Source organism: Rattus norvegicus, chromosome 8 (genome assembly GCF_021556685.1).
Source record: "Rattus norvegicus strain SHRSP/BbbUtx chromosome 8, alternate assembly SHRSP_T2T, whole genome shotgun sequence".
Taxonomy (NCBI): Eukaryota; Metazoa; Chordata; class Mammalia; order Rodentia; family Muridae; genus Rattus; species Rattus norvegicus.
Window position 1 is genome coordinate 42,748,081 of NC_141541.1, and position 22,724 is coordinate 42,770,804.

At 43.4% G+C, this 22,724-nt stretch overlaps 1 protein-coding gene and 1 long non-coding RNA gene across 5 annotated transcripts in view; both read left to right on the forward strand.

Annotated features, from left to right (window-relative positions):
- Positions 1-534: 534 nt before the first annotated feature.
- On the forward strand, positions 535-12,703 carry LOC148004043 (uncharacterized). Of its 2 annotated transcripts, none has more exons than XR_015627164.1 (4): positions 535-600; positions 779-953; positions 10,385-10,798; positions 12,259-12,703. It is a non-coding gene; the product is annotated as an uncharacterized LOC148004043 (long non-coding RNA). The 2 variants fall into 2 exon arrangements; XR_015627165.1 differs by lacking the exons at positions 10,385-10,798; positions 12,259-12,703 and adding exons at positions 1,257-1,336; positions 2,326-2,751.
- A 4,187-nt stretch (positions 12,704-16,890) lies between these two features.
- Fez1 (fasciculation and elongation protein zeta 1) overlaps positions 16,891-22,724 on the forward strand; it is a 45,487-nt gene continuing 39,653 nt past the window's right edge. Inside the window, exon 1 of one of the 3 annotated variants that reach the window (XM_087563908.1) lies at positions 16,891-17,050. The gene's annotated coding sequence lies outside the window, so the exon portion shown is untranslated. Of the gene's footprint in view, positions 17,051-17,471; positions 17,960-22,724 lie in introns of those variants that run through there. The other 2 variants (NM_031066.1, XM_087563906.1) reach the window with 2 other exon arrangements.

A 22,724-nucleotide genomic window follows, 5' to 3' on the forward strand; every position in this document is an offset into this window, starting at 1 on the left:
GCCCAGGCTGGCCTGTAGATACTCTGCTAGCTGGAGATAACCTCAATCCCCTGATCCTCCTGTCTCTACTCCCAAATGTTAGGGCTCTAGATATAACTCAACAGAGGAGTGTTTGGCTAGTATGCCTAAGGTCTTGGGTTCTGGTTTCTAACAATATAAATAAAAAAATTAAAAATTAAAAAAATACAAAATGAGGTCAGTCTAAATTTTTCACATTTGTTGGGAGTGATGCCCTTGAAGCCCTCCATTGTTGATATTATTATGGTTAGAATTAAGTATGACTAGGTTCATGGAAAATCCCCAGCCAGCTGCAGAAAACTAATACAAATCTGATGGTCAAGATAAATAATATGATAAAGTTCTGCTAACTAATAGATATGACAAACCTGTGACCTTTCTGACAACCTGTCAACATCAGCCTATTCCCTGACCACACGAATATTGTGTCCTTGGCCTGCGTAAATGTTTCACACTTCCCCCCTCCCTCTGTTACCCATGTTATGGTATAAATTCAGCCCTGGGAAAAATGAAGTTGTCGCCTTGATCAGACTCTTGTCTTGGCGTCCTTCTTCGCGTCTCTTGTCCCCCATTTTCTTCCAGGTACCCCCCCAGGATCCCTTCGCTTACACACATTCATTTATTTAGTGTGTGTGTGTGTGTGTGTGTGTGTGTGCGCACGCGCACACGCTGGTGTTCTGTAGAAGTAGATTCCAACAGATGGCAAGTAAACACAAGCAGGCAAAGAAGTGAATCTTCTTCTTCCAATGTCCCTATGTAGGTGTTCTGTAGAAGGCGTGGCCCAAATGAAAGGTGTGTACCACCACACCTGGATCTGGGACTTGCTTTGTCCCAGGCTGGCCTTGAACTCCGAGATCTCCTTGCCTCGATTTCCTGGGATTAAAGGTGTGTACTATGTTGCCTGGGCGTGTCAGTTGCTGAGTGCCGGATTACAGGTATGTACCCTGCTCACCTCCCAAAGTCAGTTTTATTAAGCCAGAATATACCCTCTGGAATGCGTGGTTTTGGTAGTGTTCATGTTTTGCTTAATTTTATGTTTTTTTGCATTGTTGGTGATTGGATTCAGGGTCTTGTGCACGTTAGGCAAGTTCCTTGACACTGAGCGATTCCAACCTCACTTTGTTTGTTATTGTGTTATTTGTTTACATTTTGTTCTTTGATGCTTTTATACATGGCTAAAATGAATTTTAATCTTTCCCCCTTCCCATTGCTCTGTCTCATCTCTATGCTGTTTTGAGACATGATTGTGTGACATCGCCCATACTGATCATTGTTCCAGATCCTCCTGCCCCAGCCTCACCCCAGGTCTGGGTTACAGGTGCGTGCCTCCATGCCAGATTTTATTCTCTTTTTATTCTAGATATTTCATATCATGGAGTCATACAAAAAGCCTTTTGCGTCTGATTTTTCGCTTACTGTTTTCAAAGTTTATGTTGTGTAATATATGTCTGTACTTAATTCATTTTTATGATACTATTTTATTTTAAATATACCACATTTTCCTTGTCAATTTAATAACTGCTGTTGACTATTTGCCCTTCCTCTTCCTCTGAGATGGAATCTCTTACTTAGTAGCCCAGGCTGGCTTTGAACTCAGTTATATAGCCCAGGCTGGCCTCCAGGTACCCTCTAGCTTTGAACTCCCAAGTGACAGGATTATAAAAGCACACACACACTACCCCTGGCTTTAGGTATGAGGTATGCTGACATAACACTTTCATTTGTCATGGGTATATGCTTACCCAATAGTAGAATTTCTAGGTCAGAGGGTAACTGTCTTAGTTACAGTTGCTTTTGCTGGGATGAAACACCATGACCAAAAAAAGCACGTTGAAGAAGAAAGGGTTTATCTTGCTTACACTTCTATCAACCAAGGAATTCAAGCAGGGCAGGACTCTGGAGGCAGGAGCTGATGTAGAGGTCACAGAGGAATGCTGCTTACTGGTTTTACACCTCATAGCACACCAAGCCCAGGGTGGCACCACCCACTACAGGCTGGGTCCTCACCCCTCAATTACTAGTTAAGAAAATGCCATACAGGCTTGCCTATGGCACAGTCTTTTGGAGGCAAATTGTTAATTGAAGTTCCCTCCTCTCTGATAATCCTAGCTTGTGTCAAGGTGACATACTAGCTAGCACGTGCAGTAATGTAACAAGGGCTTTCTTGAAATTGGCCTTCAGCCTCTGTCTCTTTTGACCTGCCATTCCTAACCCTCTGTCAAGAAGCTGTCCCCATGGTGAAGGTGTTAACTGCCACACGTGTCTTTAGTCACCTAATCCAAATGGCCTTTGTATCCGCTTCCTCAGCAGTACCCACTGAAAGTCCAGGCCTGTTGTCCATGCTGGTGTTCTGGGAAGACCCACCCACTCCATCTGCAGCCTTACTCTCCCTCCTCCCTCCAGCCATCATGACCCTACATGCTCCTGAACCTCTTGCTAGAGCTCTGAGAAGCTGGACCCTCTTCTGTGTCAGTTGTGTATACATGTGACCTTATTTTTTTCTACCAATTCTCTTTTCCCAAATTTGATCATTTCCAGTGTCTGGCAACCCAGATCTATGTTTCTGGTAACACGTAACTGGTTTTTTTGTTTTGTTTTGTTTTGTTTTGTTTTTTTGTTTTTTGTTTTTTTTTGAGTATTTGTCATGTTTTATTTATTGCTGATGAAAGAAATTTTTTTCATATTTTCACAATAGCAAAACTGAATAAAATAAAGTCATTACAAAACCCTTTCAGATGGCCAGAGGGCTGGCTCTGTAGTTAGGAGTGCCTGTTGCTTAAGAGTGCTTGCTGCTCTTGCCAAAACCTCAAATTTAGTTCCTAGTGCCCATGTCACAGGAATCACAGACTTCTCATTCCTGCTTTAGGAGATCTGATGCCTCTCCTGGCTTCTTGAGCACCTGCACATATGTGCGCACACAGAGAGACACAAATACATACATAAACATAAAAATAAAACATTTTTTAAGAAGCTGTTAGGACAGGAGCTGGAGAGATGGCTCAGAGGTTAAGAGCACTGACTGCTCTTCCAGAGGTCCTGAGTTCAATTCCCAGCAACCACATGGTGGCTCACAACCATCTGTAATGGGATGCCCTCTTCTGGTGTGTCTGAGGACAGCTACAGTGTGCTCATATACATAAAATAAATAAAACTTAAAAAAAAAAGAAGCTGTTAGGACAGGAGAGATGGCTCAGGGGTAAAGGAACTTGTCATTTAAGCCTGGGGACCTGAGTTTAATTAATCCCTGGGAACTCACATAAAGGTATAAGGTCACTCTGACCTCTGCATATGCATTCTGTGTCATGCATACCCGCCCCCAAATCATGCCCACACACAAACATATACACAATAAATAAATTTCAAATGATTTCTTACAATTATGTGGTGGTAGGGGTTGGATGAGTATCAAAATGCAATCCCATTAGGAGAATGTGACACATTCTAATTGGAAGTAGGGGGATTACATTAGGAGAATTAAGTCCAAGTATTGTAGAATCGTACAGTAGAGTTGCTACACACACACACACACACACACACACACACACACACACGTTTGTTTATTTGTAGATATGGTGCAGGATGTCAGATCTGGAACTTTGCACATGCTAGGCCAGAGCTCTCCCACAAAGCAGAAGCTAGAGCCTCTGCACTTAAAAAAAAAATTACAGTTATTAATTTGTGTGTGGGAGAGGTGGGTGGCTGCGTACATGTGTGTGTGTGTGTGTGTGTGTGTGTGTGTGTGTGTGTGTGTGTGTGTGTGAAATACGTGAAAGGTCAGAGACAAACTTTTGGGTGTTAGTTCTATCATGTGGGCTTTGGGGTTCAAACTCAAGTTGTCGGTCTTGGCAGCAAGCACCTTCATCTACTGAGCCAAAGCAGTTGCCCTAGATGCTGAGATTTTATAAAGCTCTAACAAACAGGAGTCTGAAGTTTCTCAACACAGATTTAAGAACTCTTTTAGATATGCTAATTACCCAGATTTGACCATTTTATTATATGTATATATATATATTTCAAATCATCATATTTATAGAAAACAACTTGTCTGCTAATTAAATATAAAGTGAAACCTTTTTTTAAAGATTTATCTTTTTTTTTTTAATTTGAGTACACTGTCACTGTCTTCAGACACACCAGAAGAGGGCATCAGATCCCATTATAGATGGTTGTGAGCCACCCTGTGGAAGGACTTGAACTCAGGACCTCTGGAAGAGCAGACAGTGCTCTTAACCTCTGAGCCTTCTCTCCAGCCGGAAATGAAACATTTTAAGCTTTGTATTGTGTTTGTTTATTTTTCTTCTTTTTTTCTTTTCTTTCGGATCTTATTATATAGACCCGGCTGGCTTAGAGATCTTCCTGCTTAGCCTCCTGAGTGCTAGGATTAAAGGCGTGTGCTACCACCACCTCGCCCTTATTTTCCTTTCTAGGACAAGGATTCGTATAGCTCACAATGGCCCTAAACTCACTGTGTAACCTAGGACAACTTTGACCCTTGCCTCTACCTCCCAAGTTGGGAAACATCTTATCATTTTGAAACTCTAAATGTTTTGTTTTTTTTGTTTTTGTTTTTTTTACATTTTTCTTTATTTTTTAATTTTATGCTAAAATTATTTCTCTCTATTTTAAGAAAACAAATTTTGTTTTAAAAAGAAAACAAAACAAACAAACAAAAATCCCCAAGGTATTGCGGAGGACGGCCAGTGCAGGAAAGAACACCATCTAGCACCATGGGAAAAAAGCAGACAAGACACCCAACTGAGGAGAGGCCAGGGCCTACTTTGCATTTTGCCATTTTCCTTGCTACACAAAAGCACAGATGTATCCATTATTTACATATTAACATGATCCTCACAATGTGGTGTCTATTTGGACTCCACCATAGGCAGAACAATGGGCTTGAACCAGTGCCAGGCTCCTCTCTCTCTAGGTTTAGGAGAGAGACAACTTGAGCAGAGGCAGCAGGATTCTGTCGGAGGTATGGCCCGGAGACATCAGACTTTTGCAACATTCTTCCTCCAATAGTTCCTGGACCGAGACCACTTCTGTCCTTTTTCACTTACGTATTTATTTGTTTGACCCTGGAGGCGATAACGGTCTCCCTTCCTTTGAGTAGAAAGAAGCTGCCTATGGGAATGCAGCAGCGGCCTCCTAGTAACCATGGGAACCTTATTGGCATGGCAACCGGGCAGCCCTGAGAGAGGCAGCCAGGGTGGGGGGTGGAAAGGAAGAAGGCGGTGGGAAGTGTTGTAGTCCTGAGAAAGAGGGGAGGGGGACGCAGCTTTCCATCCAGCTGAGGAGAGAAAAGGAAGAGAAAAAAATGGCTAGCTGGTCCTTTAGCTCTCTGACTTGCACCGACAATAAGTTCTGCTTGAATTCAAACCTCACATCTCCATCCAGTTCGGGAGGTTGGTGGAGAAGAGCTGTAAGCCAAACTGGACATGGAGACCTAAATCTACTGATGGTTCTTTGGTTCTAAAGTGAGATTTAGTTGCACCAGAAACAGAGTCGAGTCTAGTGGACAGAATGAGGTCTCTCACAGCACAGGGACAAAGGCTAAGATACAAATACCAGCCAGAGCTGTGGAAGGTTGTGGGACTTTGCAGTGCTCTAATCCTATCTAGACACATGCTTTTGTAAGCTCTGGCTTTGTAATGCTACAGATAGACCCAGGGCCTCGTGTTTGCTAGGTAAGTGCTCTCTAACCACTGAGCTACACTTCTAGTATATTTCATAATTCGCATTGCCAAATCAATAAAGGATCTTTTATTACAGATGTTTAGGGAGTGAAGAAATCTTCAACGTGCACTTAAGTTAGAGACTAATCTTTCGATATGTTTGAGAATGGTTGGGGATGTGGTAAAAACAAAACAAATGAAGGAGCCAAGAATACACCAGAATGATAAAACGTAACATTTTTTTTGCAGAGGGAGTGTTAAGAGTCTCCCTACAGAGTCCAGGCTGGCATACTCTAGAGGACTCAGCTTCCCTAGTGCTGGAAATATATATCCATGTGTATTTACTCTGTATCTTGATGGACATTTGAGTTATTCCTACCTCTTTGTTTTAAGGACTTATTTTTATTTTAGGTGTATGCATATTTGCTCACGTGCATGAGTGGTGGTGTGAGCATGAATGAGGCATCAGACCCCTTGGAACTAGACTGACCGCAGCTATGAATGCCATGAGGGTGCTCAGAACTGAACCTTGGTCCTCTTAAAGAGGACCTTGACCTCTGAGTCATTTCTTCAGCCATCACTTTTTAGGGGGGATGGTGTGGTGTAGTGATTTGAATAGGAATGGTCAGCATAGGTGAATAGGGAGTGGCACTATAAGGAGGTGTGACCTTGTTGGAGGAAGTGTGTCACAATGTGGGCAGGCCTTGAAGTCTCATATGCTCAAGCTTTGCCCAGTGTGGGACACAGTCTCCTTCGTCACACTAAAGATCCAGATATAGAACTCTCAGCAACCTCTCCAGCACCGTATCCGCCTGTATGCCACCATACTTCCTGCCATGATGATAATCAACTAAACCAATTAAGTATTTTCCTTTAATAGTTGGCATGGTTATGGTGTCTCTTCACAGCAGTAAAAACCCTAATGAAGACAGGGGTGGTGGTATTCTAAATAAAGTTGCTATGAGCATTTGGATGCCAGATTTTGTGTGTGCATATGGAACACATTTTATTTTATGGCATACGAGGTATCACAGTTTGCATAATAGGATTAGGTAAAGAAATGGTGACTGTAAAGGCCAGAGATGGTGGCATACTCATATAATCCCACATTTGGGCAGTAAAGGCAGAAAGATCAGAAGTTCAAGCTCGAGTTCAATTATACAGAAAGTTCAAGGCCAGCCTGGGCATGTGAAAGGCTATCCCTTTTAAAGATGTGCTTTTTAAAATTTTTATTTTTTGGTTGGAACTGGAAAATATCATTCTGAGTGAGCTAACCCAATCACAGAAAGACATACATGGTATGCACTCATTGATAAGTGGCTATTAGCCCAAATGCTTGAATTACCCTAGATGCCTAGAACAAATGAAACTCAAGACGGATGATCAAAATGTGAATGCTTCACTCCTTCTTTAAAAGGGGAACAAGAATACCCTTGGCAGGGAATAGAGAGGCAAAGATTAAAACAGAGACAGAAGGAACACCCATTCAGAGCCTGCCCCACATGTGACCCATACATATACAGCCATCCAATTAGACAAGATGGATGAAGCAAAGAAGTGCAGGCCGACAGGAGCCGGATGTAGATCGCTCCTGAGAGACACAGCCAGAATACAGCAAATACAGAGGCGAATGCCAGCAGCAAACCACTGAACTGAGAATAGGACCCCCGTTGAAGGAATCAGAGAAAGAACTGGAAGAGCTTGAAGGGGCTCAAGACCCCTTATGAACAACAATGCCAAGCAACCAGAGCTTCCAGGGACTAAGCCACTACCTAAAGACTATACATGGGCTGACCCTGGACTCTGACCTCATAGATAGCAATGAATATCCTAGTAAGAGCACCAGTGGAAGGGGAAGCCCTGGGTCCTGCTAAGACTGAACCCCCAGTGAACTAGATTGTTGGGGGGAGAGCGGCAATTGGGGGAGGATGGGGAGGGGAACATCCAGAAAGAAGGGGAGGGGGAGGGATTAGGGGGATGTTTGCCCGGAAACCGGGAAAGGGAATAACACTCGAAATGTAAATAAGAAATACTCAAGTTAATTAAAAAAAAAAAGAAATAAAAAAATTTTATTTTTATTATTATTTAATCCTGTGTGTGTGTGTGTGTGTGTGTGTGTGTGTGTGTGTTTGTGTGCGCGTGTGTGTGCATGCGCGCACGTGCGTGCATGTTGGGTATAGATGCCCACAGAAGACAGAGATGTTGGATTCCCAGGCATTAGAGTTGGAATTACAGGCAGCTGTAAGGTGTCCTATGTAGGTGATGGAAACTGAATTTAGATCCTATGGAAAAGCAGTTAAGTGTTTTTGGTTTTTTTTTTTGTTGTTGTTGTTGTTTTTTTTTCGGAGACCGAACCCAGGGCCTTGAGCTTCCTAGGCAAGCGCTCTACCACTGAGCTAAATCCCCAAGCCCCCAGTTAAGTGTTCTTCACCACCATGCCATTTCTCCTGTCCCCTCCCCATTAAAATATTTATTTTATGTGTATGAGTGTTTTGCCTGAACGTATGTGGGTACTTGGAATCAAGCTCAGTTCCTCTGAAAGAACAGCCTGGACTCTTAACCAGTGGTCCATTTCTCCAACCCCAAGAAACTATCTTTAAAAAAAAAGAATTATTGGGGTTGATCTTAGTCGCTGTTCTATTGCTTTGAATAGATACTGTGACCACAGCAACTCTTATGAGAGAAAACATTTAATTGAGGCATTGCTTACATGGTCAGGGGTTAGTCCATCATCATCATCATCATGGCAAGGAGCATGGTGGCAGGCTGGCATGGTTCTGGAGCAATAGCTGAGAGCTACATCCTGGTCTAGAGGCCAAGAGAAAGGCTCTGGTCCTGGTTTGGGTTTTGGAAACCCCAAAGCCTACCCAGTGACACACTTCCTCCAGCAAGGCCACACTTTCTAATTCTTCTAATCCTTTCAAATAGTGTTATTCCCTGGTGACTAAGCATTCAAATGCATGAGCCTACGAGTGCTATTCTATTCACATCACCACAAGGTTGGAGAGTTGGCTGTTAAGAGTGTGCACTGCTCTTGAGGAAGAACCACGTTCTCTTACCAGCACTCACGTTGGGAGGCACACAACTACCTGTAACTCCAGCTTCAAGGGATCCAATATCTTCTTCTGTCTGGAGAGTTGACTCTGTTGTTATGAGCACTTGTTGCTGTTGAAGAGGATCCAAGTTTGGGTGCCAGCACTCATATTGTGGCTCACAACCATCTGTATCTCCAGTTTTAGAGAATCTAATGTCTTCTTCTGGCCTCCGTGGGCACCAGGTACGCAAGTGGTACACTTGCATACATACAGACAAAATACTTATACAGACAAAATAAAAGTAAATGAATACTTATGGGGACCCCACACATATACACATACACACTAGAGATCAAACCAGGAATCATTTCTGAACCCCAATATATACTCATTTTAAAACATTACCCAATAGGGCATTGGTACACTCCCAGCTTGAGAGATAAGTTCAGGGAAGGTCAGGAATTGAAGGTTATTCTCAGCTACAGAGAAATATCAAGGCCAGCCTTTGATTACACATTGAGACCCTGTAACAACAACGACAAAAATCTAAATCAACCAAACAACTCCAAACAAAAGTAGCACACTGCCCATTATTTATCTAAGGTTCAAATTTATGTCATTATTGTTTGTGTTCTGAGGCAAGGTCTCACTCTAATCTAGGTTGGATTGGAACTTGTGACCCTCCCGCTTCAACAACAGAATTTTTAGTTGGAGGAAATTATTATACAGGTACTTGCTGCAGTGGGCATGTGGAGATGAAGGGACAATTTTCTCCTTTCAGTATGTGGATCCTGAGGACTGAACTGTAATCATCAGGCTTGGTACTGAGTCTGTCACCTCCTGAGACATGTCACTTGTCCTAGCCTCCATAGTGACTTTAAAAAACTGCCTCCAGCTGGCAGAATGCTTGCCTAGTTAACAGGTATGAAGTCTGAATCCCCCTCACCACATAAAATCAGTCAAGGAGATTGAGGCAGGAGGATCAGAAATTCAAGATCAGGCTAGACTACATAATTAGGTCAAGGCCAGCTTATGCTACATGAGATTCTGCCTCAAAAATATATAAATAAATCAAACAAACCTGATCCCAAACTGCCTCCAACCTTATTTAAATTTGAAGAAAAAATTTTATGGTATTTTATTTTGATTTGTTTTTGCAGTGCTAAACACTGAACACAGGACGTGAGCACTGTGTGATCATGGACTATCTTCTAATCTTGTTGTGTTTGTTTCTCCGTGTAGACACATACTTTATAGGGATATTAAGAGAGAGTAAAATGAAAGGTTTATATGTACACAATCCTATGTCAAGAACAAAGAAAATTAAATCTATAAATTAACTCCAAATTCCATTTCCTTCAATAATTTTCTCTAACTAAAAAGACAAATTTAAACACATATCTATTATTAAAATCCATTAATTTAAACTATATTTTCTTTCTTTTACATTTATTTATTTAGTGGTGCGCGCGCGTGCGTGCGTGCGTGTGCGTGCGTGCGTGCGTGTGTGTGTGTGTGTGTGTGTGTGTGTGTGTGCCTTTTATAATCTATTTAAGAAAAACTAAAATTTGGAAAACTTTTATTTAGTTTAATGTCTCACACTTGTTTCTTATTGTTTTAATGAAAAGTTTTTTTCTTTCCCCCTGACTCTTCCAGATCCTCTCAACCTCCCTGCTCATCCAACTTTCTGTTCAAGAAACAAGCTGGACGGTGATGGTGCACACCTTTAATCCCAGCACGCCAGCGGCAGAAGCAGGGGCACCTCTGAGTTTGAGGCCAACCTGGTCTACAGAGCAAGTTCCAGTACAGCCAGGAGGGCTACGCAGAAAAGCCCTGTTTCAAAACAGAAATGGAAAGGAAGGAAGGAGGGAAGGAAGGAAGGAAGGACAACAGCAAAACAAGAAACAAACAACCCCTCCCCCAAACACAGAAAAACAAAATGAAAATCCAACTCTTAGCACTCAAGAGGTTAAAGCAAAAAGGTTGTTGTAAATTTAAGGCCAGTATGGGAGACAGTGAATTAGTTCCAGATCAACTGGGACTACAGTCAGACTTTGTCTCAAAAAAAAGGTAAGATTCCATAGGTCACACAGCTGTGGTAACATGGTGACACAGCTGTTGAAGCCCCAAACCCTTGACAATTTTGCCAATGAGCCCTCTCCTTCCCCTTTAGTTCAGGAAAGCTTTTTAATGTGCTTTGCTTAGATCACCCACAATCACACAATTACATGAAACAAACCACTGGGAATTCTTCCAACTCCCAAAAGTGTAGCAGATATTGAGAAAGATTTCTGTTCTAAACAAGGTAAGCAAAAGGATTTAAGAGTGATTTCTGCTCATTTCTTTCCACTACAAAGAAGGTTGCTATTCTTAGGCTTGGGTAGAATCTTTTCTAGAAGGTGATGCTTGAGCAGTCTTTGACTTGTGTGTTTTGTTTCTCATTCTTATCTACTGTTATACACAACAAACAGATTCTTCACCTGGAAAAAATCTGGATTTATTTGAATATGCAGATTTCAACAATCTGAGATTGCCAAGTCCCCCAAAGCTTCTGGCTTTCTATTCATTCTGTGCCCAGTGGCTTTGTGTGTCTCTAAGGCAGCCGTTTTACCACACAGACTTCTCTCACTGCCCAAGACTCCTCCAATCTACAGCCAACACTGAACTTTTCCTCTTGGAACTCTCCAAAACTCAGTTTCCATGTCAAGAATTTTGCATGACATCATCCCTTCCCCCCTTCTCTATGTCTTTCTCTCATATTTTTTAAAGATTTATTTACTTATTATATGTAGCTGTATTCAGACACACCAGAAGAGGGCATCAGACCTCATTATGGATGGTTGTGAACCACCCTGTGGTTGATGGGATTTGAACTCAGGATGTCTAGAAGAGCAGTCAGCGCTCTTAACCATTGAATCATCCCTCTAGCCCTCCTCTCCTATTTTTAAGAGAACTTAAACTTTGTGGGGGTTGGTGAAATGGCTTAGCAGGTAAAGGCATTTGCCCCCAAGCCTAATGTCTCTTGGAGTTCAATCCCTGGAACCACACCACCCCCACCGCCCCCGAACGTACTTTAAAAAACATTCAGTGATATTTATTGCCGTACTTGTTAAAGGCAGACTTTTCTTAGGACCTCATAATAGGCAGAGGGATTACCTTAGTGGGATTTCTGCAGTAGGAGAAAAAGGTTGGTCTCAGCTCACAAAATAGCAAGGACAAGTGGGAGTTTATAGCTGAGAAGCAGGGTGGGAGTCAGCAAAAGAAGGGAGGATGGATGGATGGATAGATGGGGATTCTGGACAACCTGACCTAAGAAATTTAGAAATTTACTTAGGGATCAAAGGTACCTAGGCCTTGAAGCTAGGGGGCGCTGCAAAAATGACCTAACAGGATTTTTACAAAAACTAGATTTCATAAGGAAGTGCATAGATTGGGTTTTAGGAGACTGATGAGGTTTGGTCAGATGAGATGTTTATCAGAACAACCTTATTCACTACTCACTCAGGATATCTTTTCTTCTCGGAGTTCAGTGTCGTTAAGCTCTCAGCTGATAGGATATAGCAACCAGAAGAGATCAGCCAGCCTAAGTCCTGCCTGAAGCGACCCTGTGGGCAACACTGACCACTGCAAACAGGACATCAGGGAACTGTGAGTTCTCGTCCCATCATGCTCACAGTGTTCAACACTGTCGTGAGCCGAAGTTGAGGCCTTGGAGGAGATGGCTGTGGCCCTGGACAGCATTTTCTTGGCCTGCTGGCCTCTGCGATTTGCTGGCGGCCATGTGATTTTTATTTGGCTAGATGACTGCAATGGACTATCCTGTGCCATTTTCATTTCCTCAAGTTCGTTTCTGAATCCTTGCATGTCTGGTACCTGGGCATATGGAAGGAAGCAGATAGAAGAGATGAGTCTACAGCTGGGAATGGTGGGAGTTGGTCCTGGAGGTCTAATACAAATGAAATCTCTGGTTAACCTAAATGTCTAAAGATTCTCTTAAGTGAACATCCCATCTCCAAGACATTATTGTCTAGGATCTCTTGCCCCTTGTTCAGCCAGGGCACAAGCTGATCTCCACTGATAAGTCACTCAGTAGCCACAGGATATAGAAGACTTATCTTTTTTTTTACCACTATACATCTAAAAGTTTCCCAAAAAATGGGAAACACATTTCCCTTTTTTGTTGTTGTTGTTATTTTGCTTGTTCGTTGCAGGGTCTCACAGCTGACTAGACTGGAATTCTTGGTAGTCCTATTTTCTAGCCTCTTGTGCTAGAACTGTAGGCACGTTTCCCTGCCATCCATCCTCAACTGTCCTCCAACTCCTACACTACTCAGGATTAAATCCAGGACTTTGCATACTTGGCAGACACTGTGCAACTAAACTCTATCTCTAGCCCCATACTTGTAATATGAGAGATGTGGCAGCGAATGCCTGAAATTCTAGTACTTGGGAGGCAAGAGGAACAGTTTGAGTTCAAGGCCAGCTTGGGCTACAACGTTTAGTTCCAGCCAGTCTATGCTATATAGGGAAGGTCCATCTCAAACAACACAAAACAACACAAAACAACAAACCGAACAGCAATGAAAATACCTAAAACCCAAAGAAAAAACATTACCATGTTTATATTATGGGGATTTTTATTCTCTTGGGGAATTGTACATTGGCAGCTAGTTTGTGAGTTTTAATCAGCATAGGTGATTAAGGATGAGCTGATGTCATGATTCATGCCTGTAATCCCATGTTGTGTAACTTCTCTTGGGGAGAGGTGAACAAAGTCTATTCACCCAAGATGAGGTACCAATAACAGATCAGAGAAACATCCCACACACATCTGGCTCAGTGAGCAAATATTATTGGGTTATTTGTTTACTGGAGGTACAGGAAAATGGTTACTTGTAGGAACATGGATAACTCAAATGTCATTGAAAAGCCCACTGAAGCATGGGTGACAAACTGCTTTTTCCTTAGAGTGCCACACAATTTATAGACAGTGTGGCTGGTTAGAACCTCTTCTCCGGCAATTGCTGCTGCTTATAGTAACAGTAGGTGGGGACCTATGAATCTTCTGACTTTCAGGAGCTTCCTGAGCCTTGGATATTTCATTTACTTCCTCTTCAATATGGAATCATAAAATTCAGAGGAAATAGCTACACAACATCTCAGTCTTGGGAGGCCGAGACAAGAGGATTGCTGTGGGTTCAAGGCATGCTATAAAGTGAGTTCAAGGTCAGAATGGACAGTAGTCTGAGACCTTGACTCTTAGGGAAGGAGGGAGGGAGAGAGAGATGGAGAGGGAAAGGTAGATAGAGATTAAAGGTAGAAATGGCCAGTCATGGTGTCATACACCTTTAATCCTCAGAAGGAGAGACAAAAGAATCTCTGTGAGTTCAAAGCCAGCCTGGTTTACATAGTGAGTTATATTCCAACTAGAGATACATAGACTCTGTCTCAAACAAGCAAACAAACTAATGACATAATGACAAACAACAACAGCAACAAAACACCTAAAACCAAAAAGAAAAAATATCATTACTAAATCTGTACTATTCCAGTTTTTCTACTCTTGGTGGATGTCACTGTATCAGCTGGTCTCAGTGTGTGTGTGTGTGTGTGTGTGTCTGTAATGCTTTCAAATCCTCACAAAACCAATGACAAAATAACTAATATTGAATATGAAATTCCAGGTGTCTTACATAATTTAATTTCTATGTAGCCCAGACTAGCCCTAAAGTCAAAATACTCCTGCCTTAGTACCCAGAGTGCTGAGTGTAGAGACTTGCGCCACCATGCTCAGCTGGAACACTGGGGTTTGAAATCAAGTATTCTCAAAGACCAAACTGTTTCCCAGTTCCAGTATTTTCCTTATTACTCCTTCCTCTGAGTATTGCACATGGAGTCTTTTTTTTAAAGATGTATTAGTTATTTGTGTAATGACTATGTGTTTATGTCTGAGTGCATATATGCATACCACTTGAGTTGCAGGAACACTTGGAAGCTAGAAGTGGGTGTTGAATCTCCTGGAACTGGAACTGCTGGACCATCTCTCTAGTGCTAAGAAATAATTTCTAGGAGTTGGGAAATAATTCTCAGCACCACATAAAAAAACCACTCACACCTCATAGGTAGCAATGAATAGCCTAGTAAGAGCACCAGTGGAAGGGGAAGTCCTTGGTCCTGCCAAGACTGAACCCCCAGTGAATGTGATTGTTGGGGGAAGGGCGGAAATGGGGGAAGGATAGGGAAAGGAACACCCATATAGAAGGGGAGGGAGAGGGGTTAGGGGGATGTTGGCCCGGAAACCAGGAAAGGGAATAACAATCGAAATGTAAATAAGAAATACCAATCTAATAAAGATGGAAAAAAAAAAACACTCATGAGGCAGGAAGGCACACATCTGTAATTTCAGCACTCGAGAGGTGAAGGTAGAAATACCAGGAGTTCAAGGTCACCTTTTAGCTACACAGTATGAGACCACCCTAACCTCCACTACAACTCTTGCCACCACTACCAATCAAGCAAACAAATAAAGCCAGCATAGGAAAGTGCATTAAAGCTTCTGCTAAGGAAGTAGCCAGGAGTGATAGTTCCTCCTCAGCTGCCCAGATGTGCTTTGCATGGATTCACTCCCTTAATCTCACAACTGGCCTCGGAACTGGGAGCTATGATTACCCTCATTATGTGGATGAAAACTCGAGCCACTGTGATGATAACTTCCACAAGGTCACAAATCACGTGATACCCCCAAAATAGGGCTTAAAAATGTATTTACTGTTTTGCATGTGTGTATACAGGTGCACTTACCGTGCTGTCCTTGTGGAGATTGGAGGACAACGTTATGGACTCAATTCTTTCATTCATGGGAGCCCTCAAGATTGAATTCAGGCTTATACAACAGGCACCTTAACACCTGCTGAGCCATTTCACCGACTCTCTTAATCACATTTTTCTTTTTTTTTTTTTAAATATGTTTTAAGATTTATTTATTAGATATGAGTACACTGTACCTGTCTTCAGACATACTGAAAGAGGGCATCAGATCTCATTACAGATGGTTGTAAGCCACCATATGGTTGCTGGGATTTGAACTCAGGACCTGTGGAAGAGCAGTCAGTGCTCTTAACCACTGAGCCATCTCTCCAGCCCCTTAATCACATTTTTCTAACAAGAAAAATATCCTCATGTTTCTAATATCAGAAGGGCAGAGTGGCTAATACTTTTCCTTCTTTCTTTTTTTTTTTTTTTCCGGAGCTGGGGACCGAACCCAGGGCCTTGCGCTTCCTAGGCAAGCGCTCTACCACTGAGCTAAATCCCCAACCCCACTTTTCCTTATTTCATCGGATATAATGTCCCCCTGCTTCACCTCCCCCTCATGATTGAACTGTTTGTGGTAAGAGCCTATAAATCAACAGAGGGAAGACCCCCCTTCACTTCCCGGCTGCCATTCTTGGTTTGGCCTAAAAGTACTTAGCATCAGACAAAAGTAGGAGGGGTCACCAGGCAGATATGCCTCTCTTGTGCTTTCTTTCTTTTTTTTTTTTCTTTTCTTTAAAAAAAAAAAACTCCATTTTTCTTATTAGATTTCATATGGACATCTCTAAGCACAGATTTATACACAGCGCAAGAACGTGTGAGGTGTAAAGTCTGAAGTCTTTCTATTCCTGGATCCCCCTCACTCAATTTTCTCACTTGCATCCCACAGTTTTGGATGACAAAATTTATTCCTGCCATCCAGCCCCCTCGCCTTGACCTTGATCTATGAACGACTTTGGGGTAGGGTGCATCCCTTGCCTTGTCCATGTCAACTCTTAGTAGAATAGAAAGGGCAGTCCAAAAAGTGCCAGAGGTTTTTTGAGTGTATCTGTCAATATCTGCCTGCCCATCTACTCCATTTGCCTGCATTTTTATTCGAAACCTAGTGTTGGGCCATCTGAAGAATCCATATTGGTAGCGATTGCACGCCCCCATCTCGGAGCTTCTGAATATTCATGTGGGAAGCAGAAGGGCCAGTATCAAAGAAGGGAGAAACGACAATTCATAAATATTAATAAAGGCAGGTCCACGTGCTCTAAGGAAAGCTATGAATGTTCACGAAAAGATGACGTTCAGGCCCTGGGCGCGCCCGTTGGGCGGGTGCCCGAGTGCGGGCGCGCCTCCGGGAGCCCGGGCACGAGCGCGGGGACCAGGCGCAGCCGGAGCTGCGGGGGAGCGCTCGCTAGCTGGCTTGCCCGCTGCCGTTGCACTGCACCGGGCCACCTCTAGCCGGTGGATGGGGATGTCTGGCTGAACCCCGGGATCCGATTCCCTCCTCCAGGACCTGCTCAGGTGCGGTGGTGGGAAGGACGACTTTAGTCTGGACTAGTCCCAGTGCTGGGGGCGGGGGGTCGAATCCGGGTGGTGAAGGAGACCGGAGAATTCGAGATTCTCTCTTAGGACTCCTGGGGTATGTGCTACTCTCATCCCCGCTGGGTCTTGTCCTCAGACATAAAAAAAGATGGGCTCGTGGGCCGTTGTCCTGGTCATTTCCAGTCTTGTGGGAGCTCAAGCACAAGGGCTGTGGAGTGGGTACTGGTAGCATCATCTCAGAGCATCGTGTGTGTGTGTGTGTGTGTGTGTGTGTGTGTGTGTGTGTGTGTGTGTGTGTGTGTGTGTGTGTGTATTCATGTGCAACACAGAAACCCTATCTGATGGTGCTGGAGCAGTGTGGACCCCATACGTCATTCCAGGACCGTTATGTGTTCCGATTATTTTAGGCGTCTCAAAACCATCTTTGTCCCTACAAATCTGACCCTGCAGTCGACTTCTGCCCCTCCGCGGCGTGTGGAGCCTTCCTCAGACGGTGTATTCTCGCAGTGTCAGAACCTCTGGCTGCAATCCTCGGGGAGCGATTGTTTTACTACACAGAGCAGGTCGGAGAAAGGACGAGTTGTGGCGAAAAGGAGTGTGCAGAGCCGGCCCTGGTCCTCAGGGCCCAGGGCTCTGCAGAGCAGGGGCTCAGCTAAAGGGGTGTTATACAACCCGCTCTTCTGCCCTCTTGCCCTTCGCTTTGCATCCTGTCTCCCAGCACGACTCACCCATCCCGGCGTCCAGGTCTTATTTGGCAAAGGGAAGACAGTGGAGTATGTGCAGGGGCTGCGTGGGATGAGCTGAGCTTCCTCGGAGTGCCAGCCATTGTGCTGCCTAGAAGAGCCTTTCTTTACTCGACAGAAGAGGGAGAGGAGGTCTGAAATGGAGGTGAATGGAACAGAAGAGAAGGGGGGAAGGGTACCGAGTCCCGGTAAAGGGGTTGTTGAGCCATGTGCAAATGAGTATTTATTCTTTCTGGCAAAATGGACAGCTTATACTAGCCAGGTTTTGCAGAAGAGCAGTGGGAGTCTGGAAGTGGATAACGGAGGGCGTTTTAAGGATCTATATGGGGAGGGGAGGGAAAGCACAGAGTCAACTGGTCTGTAGAGCAAGTGGTGGAAAGACCAGGGAGATGGGATGGCATGTGTGGAGGTGCAAAGAGGCCCAGCAGGGAAGGCATGATGAGAAATCTCGCTCTCATCCACCATGCACTCAGCTCGGTGAAGCAGGAACTGGGGACTTGTACTGCAGACCCAAGCTGCAGCTTCTGTACTGCTAGGCTGCAGGGAGAGGCTTACATGTTTCCTACCGAGTGTCTGTTGAGCTCTGTGCGTTTCTCCTTCAAATTACACCGTGTATTTGGAGTCGGAATAAATGGAATAGATTGTACAGAATGCTTAAACTATAGTCCTGGACTGTGTTCAATAATAAAAAGACGACTTTCCCATGATCCCTATCTGCCATTTTCGCATATTTATTTATTTTGGAAGCACAAAGAAGATGGCTATGCCCTTATATTAACATTAACCATTAACGTGTGTGTGTGTGTGTGTGTGTGTGTGTGTGTGTGTGTGTGTGTGTGTCCAGATGTCACATACGCTAAGCAAATGCTTCGTGGCTTAGTTGCTCCTGTAGCCCTAACAGGGAGCTTTTAAGGGAGGAGGACTTGGAGAGAAGCTGAGTCTGAGGACCCAGCAAACTTGCTAGGAAGGAAGGGTGAAGGGTTATTTCAGACATTTCAGATGAGAAGTAAAGGCAGCCTACCTAGAGGAGTACAAAAGAAGATGGGTTAGAGAAGGAAAGTAGAGGCCCCAGTAAAAGGCACTCCAAGCCAGGGAACCCTCTGCCACAGCCCCAGATACAAATGCTCCATTCAGCTTGGGTTCCATGTTAATACAGATTCCCAATCTGTGTGCTCAGTTTTAGCATCGTCTGTTTGATCATTCACATGGTAGCTCACGGCTCCTGGGTGATGAGTTGCTGAAAACCAATCAGATTATATTATATAGATTGTTTCAATTAACCATGTTTCTGAACTGTAAACCTTGATAGTCATGTCTTCTTTTATAGTTGTTTTAAGACACTTTATTTTATTTTTAAAATCCATTAGCTGTGTATATGTGATGTATATGCATAGTTTGGAGGCCAAAGGTCAACTTTCAGAAATTAGCTCCACTGTGGGATCCAGGGAGCAAACTTGGGTTGTCAGGTCTGCAGGGCAAGCACTTTTGACCTACAAAGCCATCTAGATGCCCATTTCTTTTTATAATTTTGTTGCTATATCTTTATTCTTTAGGGTTTGTCTGAGTCAAATATAAACACTCCTTTTTTGATGCACTGTTTTAGTTTGATTATTTTAATGATGTGTAGGTGTCTATGCACATGAGTGCAGGGGCCATTAAAAGCCAGAGTCATTGAGTCTCCCTGAAGCTGGAGTTAGAAGTGGTTGTGAGCCAGCCTACATGTGTGCTGGGAATTGAAGTCAGTGTGTGCCCCTAACCACGGAGCCATCTTCCAACTCCGAAGCACTTACGTCTGTTTGGTTTTCCAACATTCAATGCTCAGTGTGTTTGTTGACTTACTTGGTTGAGTCTGACTTTCATGTAGCCCTAAGCTATGGTGGAGCGTGCTACGTAGCCAAGGAAGACCATCAATTCTTAGTCTTTCTGCCACCACCAACCCAGTGCCTAGGATTTCAAGTACGCATCACCACAAAAGGCTTACATTGCCTCAGTCCTGGATTCTGGTTGGGTCTTCTGTTGTTGCTTTGCTGATGGAATCAGCATCCATGCTAGCATCACCTCATCCTACATCCCCTGCCACTCACAGAGAGAAACACCCAATTCAAGGAAGTGTAAGTATCTGTAGTTAACTGACCGGCTTTTGGATTTCTCCAAAACGAGACCTGTGATCCAGGAAATTTTGACCAAATGAATTTTCAAAAGCCTTGACGGAAAAGATTCCCAAATCCTCCCAGCACTTTCTCCCTCATTTGATAAACATTTTGAAGCAGCATGCACTACACATAATGGCAGGGATTTTTTTTTCTTTTGTTTAAAAAATGCAACCGTGGCTGGCCTAGAACTCACTATGTAGACCAGGCTGGTCTTGAACTTACAGAGATTTGCCTGCCACTAACTCCTGAGTGCTTGAATTAAAGCTGTGGGCCACCACTCCTGGCATCCACACTTTTGTGTAAGTAGTATATCCTGTTTTTCTTAGGAAAGCCAAAAAACCTTCAGATGTAACTTTATTTAGCATTAAAACATTTTTAGATATCTTCCCTTTGTATGTGTGAGTGTTTTTCTTACATATATGTCTGTGTACCACATGCACGCATGCCTGGTGCCCTTGGAGGTCAGAATAGGGATTGGGATCCCCTTCCCCAGAAGTAGAGTTATGGAAGATTGTGAGTTGCCATGTGGGTGCTGGGAACCAAACCTGGGTTTGACAAGAACACTAAGTGCTCCTAACCACTGAGCCATCTCTTCTCTTGTTTTACTTTTGTGTGCATGTGTCTGTGCACATGCATCTGACTTCCTGGAACTGGAGTTACATGCAATTGTGAGCTGCCTGATGTGAGTGCTGTGATCCAAATGTAGGCCTTTTATAAATGCAAGTGCTTTTAAACACTGGGCCATCCTTCAGCCCTGCAAAATTTAAACCACATTTTGTAGATGAGGAAAGAGAGGCATAAGGAGCAGATAATCTGCTCAAATTTTCACAGCTAAGGTTGACAAGACTAGGTCTGATTTTCCAATATCATAGACCATAGTCTTAATTGTGTGCCTGCGCTCTCTCTCTCTCTCTCTCTCTCTCTCTCTCTCTCTCTGTGTGTGTGTGTGTGTGTGTGTGTGTGTGTGTGTGTGTATCTGTGTGTCTGTGCCTCCCTGGTTTGAAATTTTAGTGCTTTATTTTGCAACAGCTTTTCCCAAATACTCCCAAACTTTTTCTTCTCATTTTTCATTTTATGTGTGGATGTTTTCCTGCACCATGGTATGTGCACGTATGTGCACCATGTTCATGCAGTGTCCAAGACCGCCAGAAGAGGGTTTGGATCCCCTGAGGCTGAAGTTAACATTGTAGTGAACAGCAGTGTGGGTGCTGGGAATTAAATCCGGCTCTTAAGCACCAAACCATCCCTTCAGCACCCCTATTCCCAATCTTTTAAGTAGCCATTTCTCAGAGATGCCTGGCTCCCTCCTTTATGAACCTGGACAACTCTGATACCATTGTCTACATAATTTACTTCTAAATTGATGGTGAAATTAGTATTAAACTATTTTTCCCTTTTAAAATGTCTTTACTAAATATCTTCACTGCCCCAGTGACTTGTTCTTAGCTTATTGGTGTACACAACGTCTCCATCCTTTGAATTTTCTGCCTCTTTCTTGGTACCTTGAGTTACTCTTGGCTGACATTTACTGTCTAAAAGGTTCCTCCAGGCTGAGCTTCAGTCATTCGAGATCTCAGTCACCTAACATCAGAATTCCCACTGACTCCTTTCTCTTTCTGGCCCATCTTTGGGATTTCTACAGTTTCTTACTTTCCCCCTCCACTCTAGGAGGCTGGGCAATCCCACTTTGTCCTTCAAATGGTGAATGGTGTTTTTCTCTCTGTTGATCTTCTTTCTTCTTCTTCCTCCTCTTCCTTTCTTTTCTCCTCACTCTCTCCTCTCTCCCTCCATCCCCTCCCCTCCCTCCCTTCCTCCCTCTCTTCCTTCCTTCCTTCCTTCCTTCCTTCCTTCCTTCCTTCCTTTCTTCTAAAAAGCTCTCATATGTGGCCCAGGCTGACCTCAAATGTGATATATAGTTGAGAATGACCTTGATCCTCCTGTTGGTTTAGTAACGTGGCAAGAGTAGATTCACCTTTAAGATTCATAGCCTTGGGCTGGAGAGATGGCTCAGCGGTTAAGAGCACTGACTGCTCTTCCAGAGGTCCTGAGTTCAAATCCCAGCAACCACATGGTGGCTCACAACCATCTGTAAAGAGATCCGATGCCCTCTTCTGGTGTGTCTGAAGACAGCTACAGTGTACTTATATATAATAAATGAATAAATATTTAAAAAAAAAGATTCATAGCCTCATTACGTTGTTGATTGGTTTCTGTGCCAAGAATTATTTCCCTCCTATTGAGCAGGCCCTAAGTCCAATTAGACAGCCATCGGTTACCAATAGGATATGAATACTGCTGTTGCACCCTTGGGGATCCCTTGCCTTGCTGGTCATTGTTGTAGCTCATAGGTAGGAATATTGGCTGCTTCCCTCTCTTGGCAATCAGCATAGCACCTTTTGGTACTGTGAAAGATAGTTCTTAGGGAGAGGACTTTCAGGTCAGACCCAGCTCATAAACGCCAAGTCCTTTGTTTGAATGCATAATGTCTTAACCTCTGAGGGGCAACCAAAGACAGTAGTGATAGCTCATATCATTGGGGAGTCTAGTGGATTCTTTTTACCAACAACTCAAAAGGATGTTCTCATTTCCCCCTTTGTATTGCTGAAGTCCTGCTATTCCCTTAAGCACTCCTCCCTCTTCCCCACAGTACAGTTTTGCTTCCCTGATTGTTATGGCTTCTCTAGGTTATATACTCACGTCTGAAGGCTGATTTTTTTTTAAGATTTATTTTATTTATAGGAGTACGCTGTTGGTGTC